Raw genomic sequence first — 12,191 nt, 5'->3', positions numbered from 1 at the left:
GTGCAGGAGGAGGCAGGGACAAGAGTCAGGAGCAAGGGCAGAATAGTTTCTCTGTTAGTGAATGGAATGCCAGTGTTTTCTGCATATGGACTTGCCATAGTGCTTCTTACAAGGCCTAACAGTGGGATGAAATGTGCCCTGAAGCAGGTGTGCCTTTTAGGAAGGCAAAAGAGAAATGCAGATAATGCTAAGGGGGGGCCAGTAAGATGATCAGAGGGCTGGAGCACCTTTCCTATGAGAACAGGTTGAGGGAACTGGGCTTGTTGTGCTTGGAAAAGAGAAGGCTCCAGGGAGACCTCACTGTGGCCTTCTAGTATTTGAAAGGAGTGTATAAACAGGCAGGTGAACGGCTGTTTACGAGGGTGGATAGTGATAAAACAAGGGGGAATGTTTTTAAAGAGATAAGGGGACGTTTAGGTTGGATATTAGGTTGATGTTTTTCACACAGAGGGTGGTAACGCACTGGAACAGGTTGCCCATGGAGGTTGTGGATGCTCCATCCCTGGAGGCATTCCAGGCCAGGCTGGATGTGGCTCTGGGCAGCCTGGTCTGCTGGTTGGAGACCCTGCACACTGTGGTCCTTTTCAACCCAGGCTATTCTATGAGTCTATGGCTGTACGATTGTATCAGACCTCAGGGAAGTCACGTGGAAGAGACAAGCCTTTGAAATTAAGCTTGATTCACTTTGCCCCTCATACACCTGATCACTGCATCCCTTACTTGGCAAATGGTCTTTCTGTGGGGTGTAGATGAGGAAAGGGGAGGAGGAAAATAAAGCAGCTGCTTTGTCTTAGAGCTCTTGTTTCGTTGGGGTCTGGCCATATTTTCTGAAACTAAAAGACGATGTGTGAAAGAAGGACAGGGAAAGGCACAAAGAGGTTTTGGGTTTGGTGCTGACTCCAGCTCGCTGCTTGCTGCTGGGAAAGGCACACTTAGCTCCAAGGAAGGATGCATGCGTGGAAATCCAGTGGCCAGGGGTAAGGGGTACCCAGCAATAGAGGGCAACGAGAGCTGGGGTGATTTGCTTTTAAACTGCAGCCAGTGAAGTCCTGTCCCATTGGATCTGACATATGTCTCCCCATTCCCTTCCAGTTTGTGCAGAGATGGCATGAGACAGAAGGCATTGCTTTCTGCCAGACTGCAGGAGCAGAAGCATTTCAGGTGCCTAAATGGTTTGATTTCCTCATTGTGGTGGAATGGGGTACGCATAGAAGGAGGACTTCCATTCTTGGGGTGGATATGCACATGGGAGGCTGTGCAGGGAAGGCTCCATCCTGGCCAGTTCAGCCAGCAGCTGTATCCAGCTGGCAGAAGCCCCAGCCCATGAGGCCGGCACTGGCCCTGGGCCATAAAGCCACAGTAAGGGAAGCCAACATCAGCTCTGGAGCCTAAAGCCACAGTCAGAGAGGCGAGCACCAGCCTCAGGGCATACAGATGTGAACCCCTATTCATTCCCACTATCTCCCCTGGGACTCCATTGAGCGCTATGAGGCCACATTAGTCTTGACTGGTTATTAATGAAAATTACAAAATCATGACATCTGCACAAGAGTCACCTTCAATTCCCTGTTGTCTTTTAGTCTTGCTTTTCCCTTTCACTGCTGCTTTTCCCTTTCACTGCCGCTTTTCCCTTTCACTGCCGCTTTTCCCTTTCACTGCCGCTTTTCCCTTTCACTGCCGCTTTTCCCTTTCACTGCCGCTTTTCCCTTTCACTGCCGCTTTTCCCTTTTAGTCTTGCTTTTCCCCTTTTGTCTTGCTTTTCCCTTTTAGTCTTTCTTTTCCCTTTTAGTCTTGCTTTTCCCTTTCACTGCTGCTTTTCACTTTCATTGCTGCTTTTCACTTTCACTGCTACATTTCCCTTTTAGTCTTGCTTTTCCCTTTTAGTCTTGCTTTTTTCTTTCACTGCTGCTTTTCCCTTTCACTGCTGCTTTTCCCTTTCAGTCTTGCTTTTCCCTTTCACTGCCACTTTTCCCTTTTATTCTTGTATTTCCCTTTCACTGCTGCTTTTCCCTTTCAGTCTTGCTTTTCCCCTTCACTGCTGCTTTCCCTTTCACTGCGACTTTTCCCTTTTAGTCTTGCTTTTCCCTTTTAGTCTTGCTTTTCCCTTTTAGTCTTGCTTTTCCTATTCACTGCTGCTTTTCTCCTTAATCTTTCTTTTCGCTTTCATTGCTGCTTTTCCCTTTTAGTCTTCCTTTTCCCTTTCACTGCTGCTTTTATCTTTTAGTCTTGCTTTTCCCTTTCTTTAGAGAGTGTTTTTTACAGCTAGTTAGCTGAGAAGGGTTGTAATCATGGTGCAGCTAAGCAAGCAGCCATAACACCTGCAAGGACAGCAAGAACAACAGGATGCCCTGGGATGGTGAGAAACTAGCCATGGTTCTGGGAACTCAGCAAGGGAGTAGCTTTCAGTTGATAACAACAAGCTGTTAAGATACTCGGGGATAGTATGTAATTGGGAACCAATGATGAGCTCCACTTTTGCAATATGTATGAGCTAATTATCCGTATTATAAAGGTACACGCAGCCAAGGAATAAATGAGATTCGCTGATCATATGTCAATTACAGGTGTGGTCGTCTGCTTTTCTCCCACCGTTCTGCAACAAACACCTATATACAAATTTAAGAACACAACGGAGTAACTGTTACTGTTTATTAACAACCAGTTTTAATAATACGATAAAAGTATGTCCTGAGAAAGGGGAACAAACATGCTTCTTCAAGGTTTTTTAGCTGTTCTGGATCTCAGCTGTCGCTTGATGATCAGATGATCACTTTCCTTCTTTTGTTCCTCAGATTCCTGAAGAAAACATTTCAAAAGTTACTCATCTTTTCACACAAGACTGACAAGCTCTTCTTGACCCACGCAAACATATTTCTTCCCCTAAATGGATTTCAGAATGGCATTTGCTTATTATATTTTATTCAGAAAACTATGGGATACCGAGATCATTTTAATGCAGTTTAATCACTCCGCCAGCTTCCTCTGCTCCATATGTGCGCGTAGCAGTACCTGCTAAAGGAGCGCTGCCTCAACACCACGTGCGTGAAGGCCAAGCACAAACAGACATTTTCTGTTGGGGTGACCTTTAGTGAGAACTGACAACTGAGGAGTGAGAGCGAGAGCAAACCCGGGCTCTGTGGGAAAGCATCTGGCGTGAGTCTCTGCTGCCAGCCTGCACTGCAGCAAGCACAGCTGTGGCTGCCAACTCTCACAGAGGGTGGATTAGGGATTAGAAAGTGCAGGAAGAGAAGACAAAGGCAAGGGCTGTGTGCTTGCAAGCCCTTGCTGCCTGCTAGGGTGCAGTCTTGTGTAACTTAAGTCTTGTGATTGGAATAACACCCACTACAGAGGGTTGTAAGATCTAGGAATATAAAGGTATGCTAAAGGATTCAGTAACTTTCTAGAATGAGAAATATGAGTGCAGACAATCAGCATTTCTCTCTAATTTAGATAGGTGATCAGACCTGTCCTTTATCTGGCATGTAAGGCCATGAGAGGTAGCACAGTGGATTTTGCTGAAGAAATGGGCCAAATTTGGTTGGCTGCTCCACCTTTTATCTGTGAATTGCACGCACAGCAAGGCAAGAGACCCCAAAAGATGGGCAAAGAAGGAAGACGGACATCAGTTTTTATGTTGGTGCGCTGAGCCTTCACATGGGATTCTTGCACTTTCCCAGCGTCTGAACGGGAGTCTTGATTTCCAGACATGGGAGCAGATTTCCCATGGACATGTGGCTCACGACTGACAGAAAGGCTGGTGTCCATGCGAGGATGAGCTTTGCTACAGAGGCTCAAGGAGATGCGGCAGTAATGGCGTGGCCCACCTCTTGTTCCCCTCTTGGCAGGCTCTCTGCCCTCTGATGAGATTTCTTTGGCTGGGGAACTGCACAATCACTTCTTCCTTACCCAGATGCTCTCCCAGAACTGGTTGCATCTGGCTATCCGTGGAACTTCCAACTTTGCTGGCAAATACATTCAAAGCTTCAGGAGGTAGGAGGGAATGCATATACGAACATACACTTATGTATATCCATTTGCTGCTTTGCAGGACAGTATCATCACAAGTGCTGTTTCTATGGAAACAAGACTAAAAATACAGAATAACAGAAATTAGAGACTCATCTATAACAAGTATTTTCTATCCTGGACAAGGTTATTCTCATTTATATACTATGCCTGCACATGTTTGCATGGAGACGGGGTTTCATTTTGTTTTGTTGGTGCTCTCGTCTGCTCTTACATGCAGAGCCCCTCAGCAATAGTCCTGCTGTTATTTCTTCTGAAAAGAAATGCTGCATTGCATCAATATGTGCTGCTGAAGCACCTCAATGAGATCAAGAATTGACGTTAAGGATTCTTCCCCATCTCAGCTGCTTTGCAGCTGCGTCTCCAGGGCACTATAGCAGGTGCCCAAAGCAGGCAGCTTTTGCCCTTTGGCTCAGGGCAGCCACCTGCTTTGCTCCAGTGCTGGTGGTGTCAGAAGGGCACTGCAGGCACTGATCTGCCCTCACCTCACAGCTTTCCCAAACAGGCCTTTGGGGCAGCAAAGCACTGAAGCACCAACAGTGTGTTGTGTGAACCCCGTGCCCTTCCCCACTTGAGCTGCCCGAGCCCACTAAAAGCTTTAAAAACCCATGAAAGTGCTCTTGCAATTTGCATATAAGAAAGACTGCACTTCAGAAAATCTTACATTTTACTTCATAAACATAGGCATCTGCTGCTAATTAAAGTAGCAGCATATAATTATACCCTTTCTTATTAGTAGATATAGAGTCTGACAGTTGCTTAGATACAAAATAAGCAACCACGGATTGTCTTCTGCACTTTAACAAGCAGAGAGAGCAGGAACAATAGAAATGTAAACTTATTCTATATTATCTCTGGTAAGTGCGCCTGGGAAAAATGTTTAATCTCATTGGTAGCTTGTAATTTTAGCTGTAAGGTTCTTCAGCAACCCCTCTGTTTTCCACAGTAAAATACCAACCAGTTGGTTCCTTGCCCCGTCCTTGGAGGTGTTCAAGACCAGGTTGGACGGGGCCCTGGGCAACCTGATCTAGTAAATGTGTATGTTTGGTGGCCCTGCCAGGCAGGGGGGTTGGAACTACATGATCCTCGAGGTCCCTTCCAACCCGGGTCATTCTGTGATTCTGTGGTTCCTCTGGGGAGAGCAGTGAAGCTCCTTGGGGAAGGTGTCGGGCAGGAGGAGTGATAGTGGAGCTAGTAGACACCATTTTTCAGAGACCCCATCTTCTGGCTTTTTATTTCCAGGGAAGTAATGTCTGCTTCCTGATTAAAATAAAACCAGTGCAATCCAGGATTGTCACTGTAGACAGAGGCAGATAAACAGGAGCAAAGTGAACTGTGTGCAGAGCGTAGGTAAGGTTTTTAAAAGGCGGTGATGTTGCCAAATGTGGTTGCCTTATTTTCTAATGGGTTAAGTTTGCAGCCAAAGCAGCCCGGATGTGACAAGATGGATCTTCAAAGTCCTTACTGCTTCTCGTCAAAATACTCATGACGCTGTAGTGAAAAATCACTTCCCTGCCCCACTGAATATGTCAGCTGCATCCTGAGAGGCACACTGCAGTGCGTGACCTTTTCTTTCCTCTTGTTCTGCTAATAACCCCCAACTTTCCTTGCTCGCAAATCTAAAACTCTGTTGATACACCTACAGTCTAAGTGCTCTTGTTATTAAACTGTAGGGAAGGTAATCAGAGCAGCTAATGCCACGATAATCCCCCTGATCCATACTGTTATCTTTGGAGATATCAGAAATGATGCTGCCTGTAAAAGCGATGATGTATGTTCTGGTTAATTCTGCACTGGGAAACATTTGAAGCTAACCTTCAGAGTGTTACATGCTGGAGGCTGCAATGGGATTTCAATTGCCTTTCTTATTGACTAACAAAAAGTGCAATATTTCTCAGCAGAAACCACTGGCTTATTTCTAAAAAGTCATAGTGATAATAAGAAAGTTCATTTTGGGAAAGGTCCTTCTTCCCTCTGCAGCACTGTGACACCTAGGCAAAAGGCCAAGGCTCATAGGGATGGGCAGCAGCCTCCCTTCCTTCTCCCTGTGTGGGGCGTTAGGAGTTGAAGAGAGACATGAAGCTTCCCTTTGCGATGTCAGCTGGAGCAGAATTTTGGGTATGGCTTCCCGTGCTCTGAAGACAGATTCGGTGGGCTGTTGCTGTTCTCTCTTTTCTGAAGCATCACCAGTTTTAGGTTCTGCGTTACTGTTTTGGCAATGATGCCAAGGAGATGGCACAAACACTTTGCCAGCCTACTTGGTGCTTTCCAAGCTGGCCAGATCTACAGCATGGGCATTGCTGGCACACCTTCTGGTTCAAAGTTTTTCTGCTATGGCAGCACTGGGATGCCAGTAGAGAAAGGCCAAGGCAACTCTCTCTCGCTGTGCCAGTCCCTGGAAACCACCTTGCCACCTCCTCCCAGCCTGCACACAAACCAATTGATTTGCTCCACTCTCTGAGCCTCCTGGCAGCCCACTGTGAGCTGACACAAAGGAAGACCCACAGATCAAAAGAAACCAGCACAGAGACAAGGGGAAAGCATTACAGGAAAGCAAAGTGCTGCAGTGAAGTTCTCTTAGCATCTTTTTCCATCTCTGTTTTTGTTACTGGGCGATTTCCTTTTCATTCCCAGTGTGATAGAAACTTTATCATCCCAGTAACATTAATTTGCTAGATCCACCCCTCTCTGAAAGACTCCTGACAAGAGGACTGCATGGCAAACTCCTGTGCTCTCTGCCTCCCCATCGAGTTTCTCAAATATTCTGATGTTGTCTCAGAAGTGCCTTTCTTCTGCTGTTTTTGTTTCTCAGCATGAACTTTATGGTCCCCAGAGGTAGATTCAGAGCTTAAAGGTAAGTGAAATGCAGTGTCACTGGGTGTGCTACAGGCTCTTCCGCATGAAACGCAGAAACAACAATCTCTTCACATCCTTCCAAGCATAACTAAAGCCCTATTTTCAGTAGGACAAACTCATGCAAAAATTCCATAAGGTTCTTAATAGAGCCAGCTGAGTTTGCTGCTCACCCTTTCAATCTGTGGGCATTTGACAATTGTGAGATGATGTTATTTTAGCGAGTATCTGACAAAGCATCTGGTAAATTTTGCCCCCCTATTTTTCAGGAAACCAAATTTCAAGGTAAGGTGATCTTAGAGGTTGCCTATTGCAGCCGTGCTTGACATTTTGGCTGCAGGCAAGACATGCAAGTGCACGTCTGTGCTGTGCCAAAAAGGTATTTCTCTTTTGTTCTTGGTGTGAAGTCTCATCTAACTCAAGTACAGGTGAAGAGGTTACCCAGTGTTAACAACAGTGGGCTTTCTCCGTGCCTGCTTGCAGGTATAGGTTCTACTAACAAACCATGGGAGACTCACATGTGGTAAGAAAAGCAACCTCCAATGAGCTTGCATAGTTTCTCTGTTCCTTACTATCCCGTTTTTTTCATGCACTTTTCATTACAGCTCCTTTTTTTGTACTTCACTGATCCCTCATTCTTTTTAGAAAGACTTTTTTTTTTTTAAATAGCTTTTAAAAATACAGCTTTCTTATAAGATGGGCTCCTCAGGCAGCACGCCTCCCTCGAGACAACAAAGTAGGCATCTCACACAGAGCCCTGAGACGCTGTGGATGTCCTGCCCATCAGTTCACTGTTTGCTTTCCCATCACCCTGCTGAGGATTCTGCTACTTCAGTGATGCTACAGCAGCAAATAGACTTTGTCTGTTTTAGGCCTTCGCAAGGCAAAGGGTGACAGCTCCCAGCTGTCTGCACACGGCTGCAGGAGGAGGCTCTTCATATGAGCAAGTGCTGCCCATGGATCAGCTGGTGCAGAAACATTGCTTCCACAGGTCCATGAGCTCTCTGTGCTGGCCAGTGTCTGTGTGGGCTGAGGAAAGGGGCCCAGGGGAGAGAGGCTGTAAGGTGGTTCAGTACCAGAATAGGAAGGGACGTCAGGGAGCATCATTTTGGCTGCACCTGGGGGCTCCTGTGTGGGCTGGTATAGGGCTGATACCACTTCACCACATGAAGGGGCTAGGCTGAGAGCCCCCACAGCAGATGTCTCTCCTTACATACACATTACAAGTTGCTGTAGATCCAGGAATGAGTTCCTAGTGCAATGTGTATGGTCTGGGAAGGAAGGTATCTGAGAGGTGGAAATGTAATCCTCCAGCAAGAGTGGAGGTAAAACATCAGTGTACCAAAGGGGTTTTGTACATCCCCATATATGCTGAAGCAATATTTAATTTGTGCTCTCACGAATGCACAGAGCTCATCAAAGCTGTAAATGCAATCAGCTTTTGTAAACTGACTCACAAGAAAGGAGGAAAACTGGGGACCTGGGAACTGCTCTGGAGACTCGGCATATCATCTCGATAAACTGCCGTTACCATCAGTGCATCAGAGAGCCTAGAGCAGGGTCCTGTTGGCAGTGTTTCTCTATTGGCTATGGGATATCTAAGAGCTACAGCTAACTGATTCCTTGCTGTACCTCAGTGTATCTAGCATCTCCAGCATTAGCAGTATGTCTGCTAAAAGGCGTCTTGGAACAATCTGAAATGCAATAAGTGCTGTTGTACAGAAAGCTGTTTTTGTGTCTGCAGTCCAGGCAAAATGGGTAAACACCTATACTGTCACAATGGGGTCATGTTGTTCCCTCAATAAAAAATAGGGTTTTCGCAGCATAGGTTGCTAAAATTTGCTAGTCACAGCATATTTGAAAAAGAGCCTCCAATTTCCCTGTTAGCTAGTGCTCTTTCTCTGCCATAAACAGTAATGCTCGATCAAACATCTTGATGCTGTTATAATGAGCTGTACCTAATACCTTAACGAAAACATCTGTGTAGGCTAAAAGGGAGAACAGACTTTCTGGCTGTCAGCAGATTTAGAGCTCTGTATCTGATGCAGTCCAGCCAGATAGTCTCTGTTCATATCTTTCCCTGTTGGCTTTCTTCTTTTCCTACATCTGCTCAGGTAGCACTGGGTGTCCACGACCAGTCACAACTCACCAACCTATACAGATGTTCTGCTTAGGGCTGTGCCACCTGTGGAGAGGAAATCCAGCAGTGATGGGAGTTAGTGGTTTCTTTGCAAGCCCACCCCATGTGCCATGTCGTCCTGTTTTCCCCTTGAGTAGACCTTTGATTTCTCTTTTTTGCAGGCTGCTTTCAATATTCTGTTTCTCCAGATACTGGTGCCCTTCTCTTGCATTCTCTGTGTACCCCCATGCATGTAGTACCTCATGTAGTAGCACGTAATACCTCATTCATAAAATTTCCCAGGCACGCTTCTAGACCCAGATAGCAAGGGCATTTGTTAACTGAGACAGGATTTCAACCTGTGTGATGCAGTATCTGTGGAGTTGACAGAGCCTGCGGAAAGCTGACAAGAGATGATTTCATTCAACTGTGAAGCCTTGAACCATGAAGATCGCAGCGCTGCTCATCCTTTCAGAGCACTGTCATCATTTGATAGATTAATCAGGGTTACTTAGCAGGGATGCTTACCTGGCAAGGCAATTCCTTAGCTTTTGTACCCCTTGAGTAAAAAACTCAAGAGCAATGAGCAGCTGCATCTGGCTCCAGCAGCACTATTAAACTTCAATACCAATGGGGTATTCAGTGAAGGGTATGAGGGCTCCATGTCTTACAGTTGATTTTTTTCTCCCTTGAAGATACCTCTGTATTTTGTCTTCGGTGAGGTGAAAATTTCACTGTAACCCGCATTGTTGCATCTGATAATATTTACAGAGCTTTCTGCCTTAGTATCCTTGAAGAAATTCCTGTCTCTGGTTTATATTTGCTATGAGCAGACCAGTGCATGTTACCATTGTTGTTTAAAGGATATTTGTGCTTCAAGACCTTTTGTGTAGCATCTCTTTCCAGCTTTGGAGTCAGACTTTCTGCTCCTCCCCTGCAGGTCTTCATGCTTCCTAAAGCGTACCCGTGGGCACAAGATGAAGCACACACGTACCAGTGTCCTGAGGCTCAAATGCTTTCTGTCCTCAGGAAAGATCCTGAAAAGCCTTTTCCTAAGTGAAGCTCTGGCCCTTGTTTGGGTTGGCTATGAGCTGGCAGAGACAAGATCCTTAATGCTACCTGCATGCATGCTTAGATTGGATTTTATGGCTTGTGAGCCTTCCTGCAGCCCTCTGTGTGGCAGCCTGACATTTAGGCTTCTTTCTTCTTCCATCTTAAAGAGGGGTCAAAAGCAAGTTAGCTTTCTGCCTTCTTTCTTATCTGATCTGGTCTTTGTACCATGATCTGAGCTTTTGTCACCTGCGTGGACAGCTTATATTAACACTGATTTTAGTTTCCAGCCTTTGATCTGCTCTCTTCTAGCTATTAATCGTCTTATCTCATTCATCAGTAAGAGTGCTTTTCCCCTGAGGGGAGATATTCTCTTCCTCTGCCCCGTTTTCCTTTATATTACTGCTACAGCATGTTTGCAGTGCCTGAACTTGGCTCTGCATTGTATTTTCTCTAACTTCTTGCTTACAGATGCAGATTATCAAATAACATCCCATCTGCAAATGGACTCTTAATTTAAGCTTCATAGTATCTGAATATCACCACGCTGCAATCACATCAAGACTGAAGGGAGAAACACGTTTTGCAGAATGGCAGTGTTGTATTTCAGATTGGAGTCAGCCTCTTGTGAAAGCAGCCAACACTTTTGCTCCAACTGGAGCATACTGATGCTTCTCTTCTGTGACTCACTTGAGGCTGCAAATCTAGCTCAGTAACATCTTATTCTTGGTAACAGTGGTCTTCAGAATCCCTCCAGTTTTGGAAGGCTTGTATCACATTTTTTTTTCCCCAAGGACTGAGCCATAGGTGGGCTATGGCTTCTAGGCTGCAAACCTTGTGTATGTTTTTATAAACCTAAAGGAAAGAACTAATATCTTTCCTAAACAACTTAGTACAAGCTGTGCTACGTTGCTTGAATACCCTTTCCAATTAACATCTTCTGTGTACAATTCTTGAACAGCCACTAATTTGTGTTTGCTCCATTTTAGTGTAGCACTGTTTAAGACATCAGTTTATTCATTTGATTAGTTTAGCCACAGCAGTGGCACTCCCAAATATACTTTTGTTCCACTGTCCAGGTAGCTTGTCAATGTGCATATTGTTAATGCTTTTGTTTTCTTCTTTGCTTTCCCTTCTTTTTTTTCCCTCCTGCAGTTCTGCTGCAGTCAGCCCTAGAAATATCTTGAAGCATAGATTTCTTCTCTGTGCTAATTCTTTAAATGCCAGAAAGTCTTCCTGCTTCCATATGGAGGCTTTTAAGCTTTTTCTTATGCAGAAAACAAACATTTTCTGACAGCTGCAGAGGAATTCAGCCTGCTCTGGCATTTCAATACAGACACCTTTTTGCTTGCTAGATAACCACTTTGGGATGAGAGGTAGTCTTAAAAGTAGAATTGTATCGAGTATTTCCTTCCTTTCTCATAACAAAATTCAAAGCCTTTGGTCTACAAATACATATGACTTGTACCTGCCTCACTGCTGCTGAGTGTTAGCAGCAGGGTGCAATGAAGCCCTGTTTTCCTGAGTTACAGAAGGTCTTCTCCACCTGCACAGAGGCTTTTTCACCTCCCGCTAGTGCTGTGCAGTGGGAATCAGGGCTCATTTGGAGCAAGTGTAGGTGACCTCTGGGTGCTCACAATGCAATGAAAATACAGTAACCCCAAATACAGAGCTTGCTGTACCTAACACATTTACTTTGCAGATCCCTTTGTTCAGATTCCTGTTGCACAGAGTGATATGCTTTATCCTGCATAAAGATGGGTCACGCTGCTCTTGGGAGTGCAGGCTGTACAACTTTCCACTCTCTTCTGAGAGCATCGTGCCTGACAAGTCTCTCTTCGATCTCGCTAGACCCTCAGTAGCTTCCAGATATCCAGACAAGAATAAATGCCAGGATGTTCTTTCATTCTTCATTGTCAGAAAGGATTGCAAGATCATTTTTTCTACAGACTGACTGAACTTGCTCTATCTATCCAAGCCTTTTCCATCTTCATATTAAATTACTTCCTCATATTTCTACATCGGGCTATGATGAGTACAGCATATGGGAAAGTTAATAATGAAAAAGCAAAGAAGTTAAAAGTAAATCTGGAGTTTTAAATTTATTCACGTTAAAAAGCCAAGTGCTACTTTAAAAATTATT

The sequence above is a fragment of the Coturnix japonica genome, chromosome 10, assembly GCF_054131305.1.
Source record: "Coturnix japonica strain WE chromosome 10, WE-NBRP24, whole genome shotgun sequence".
Taxonomy (NCBI): Eukaryota; Metazoa; Chordata; class Aves; order Galliformes; family Phasianidae; genus Coturnix; species Coturnix japonica.
The sequence above is the reverse complement of the archived record's forward strand: the minus strand, read 5'-3'. Positions refer to the sequence as shown.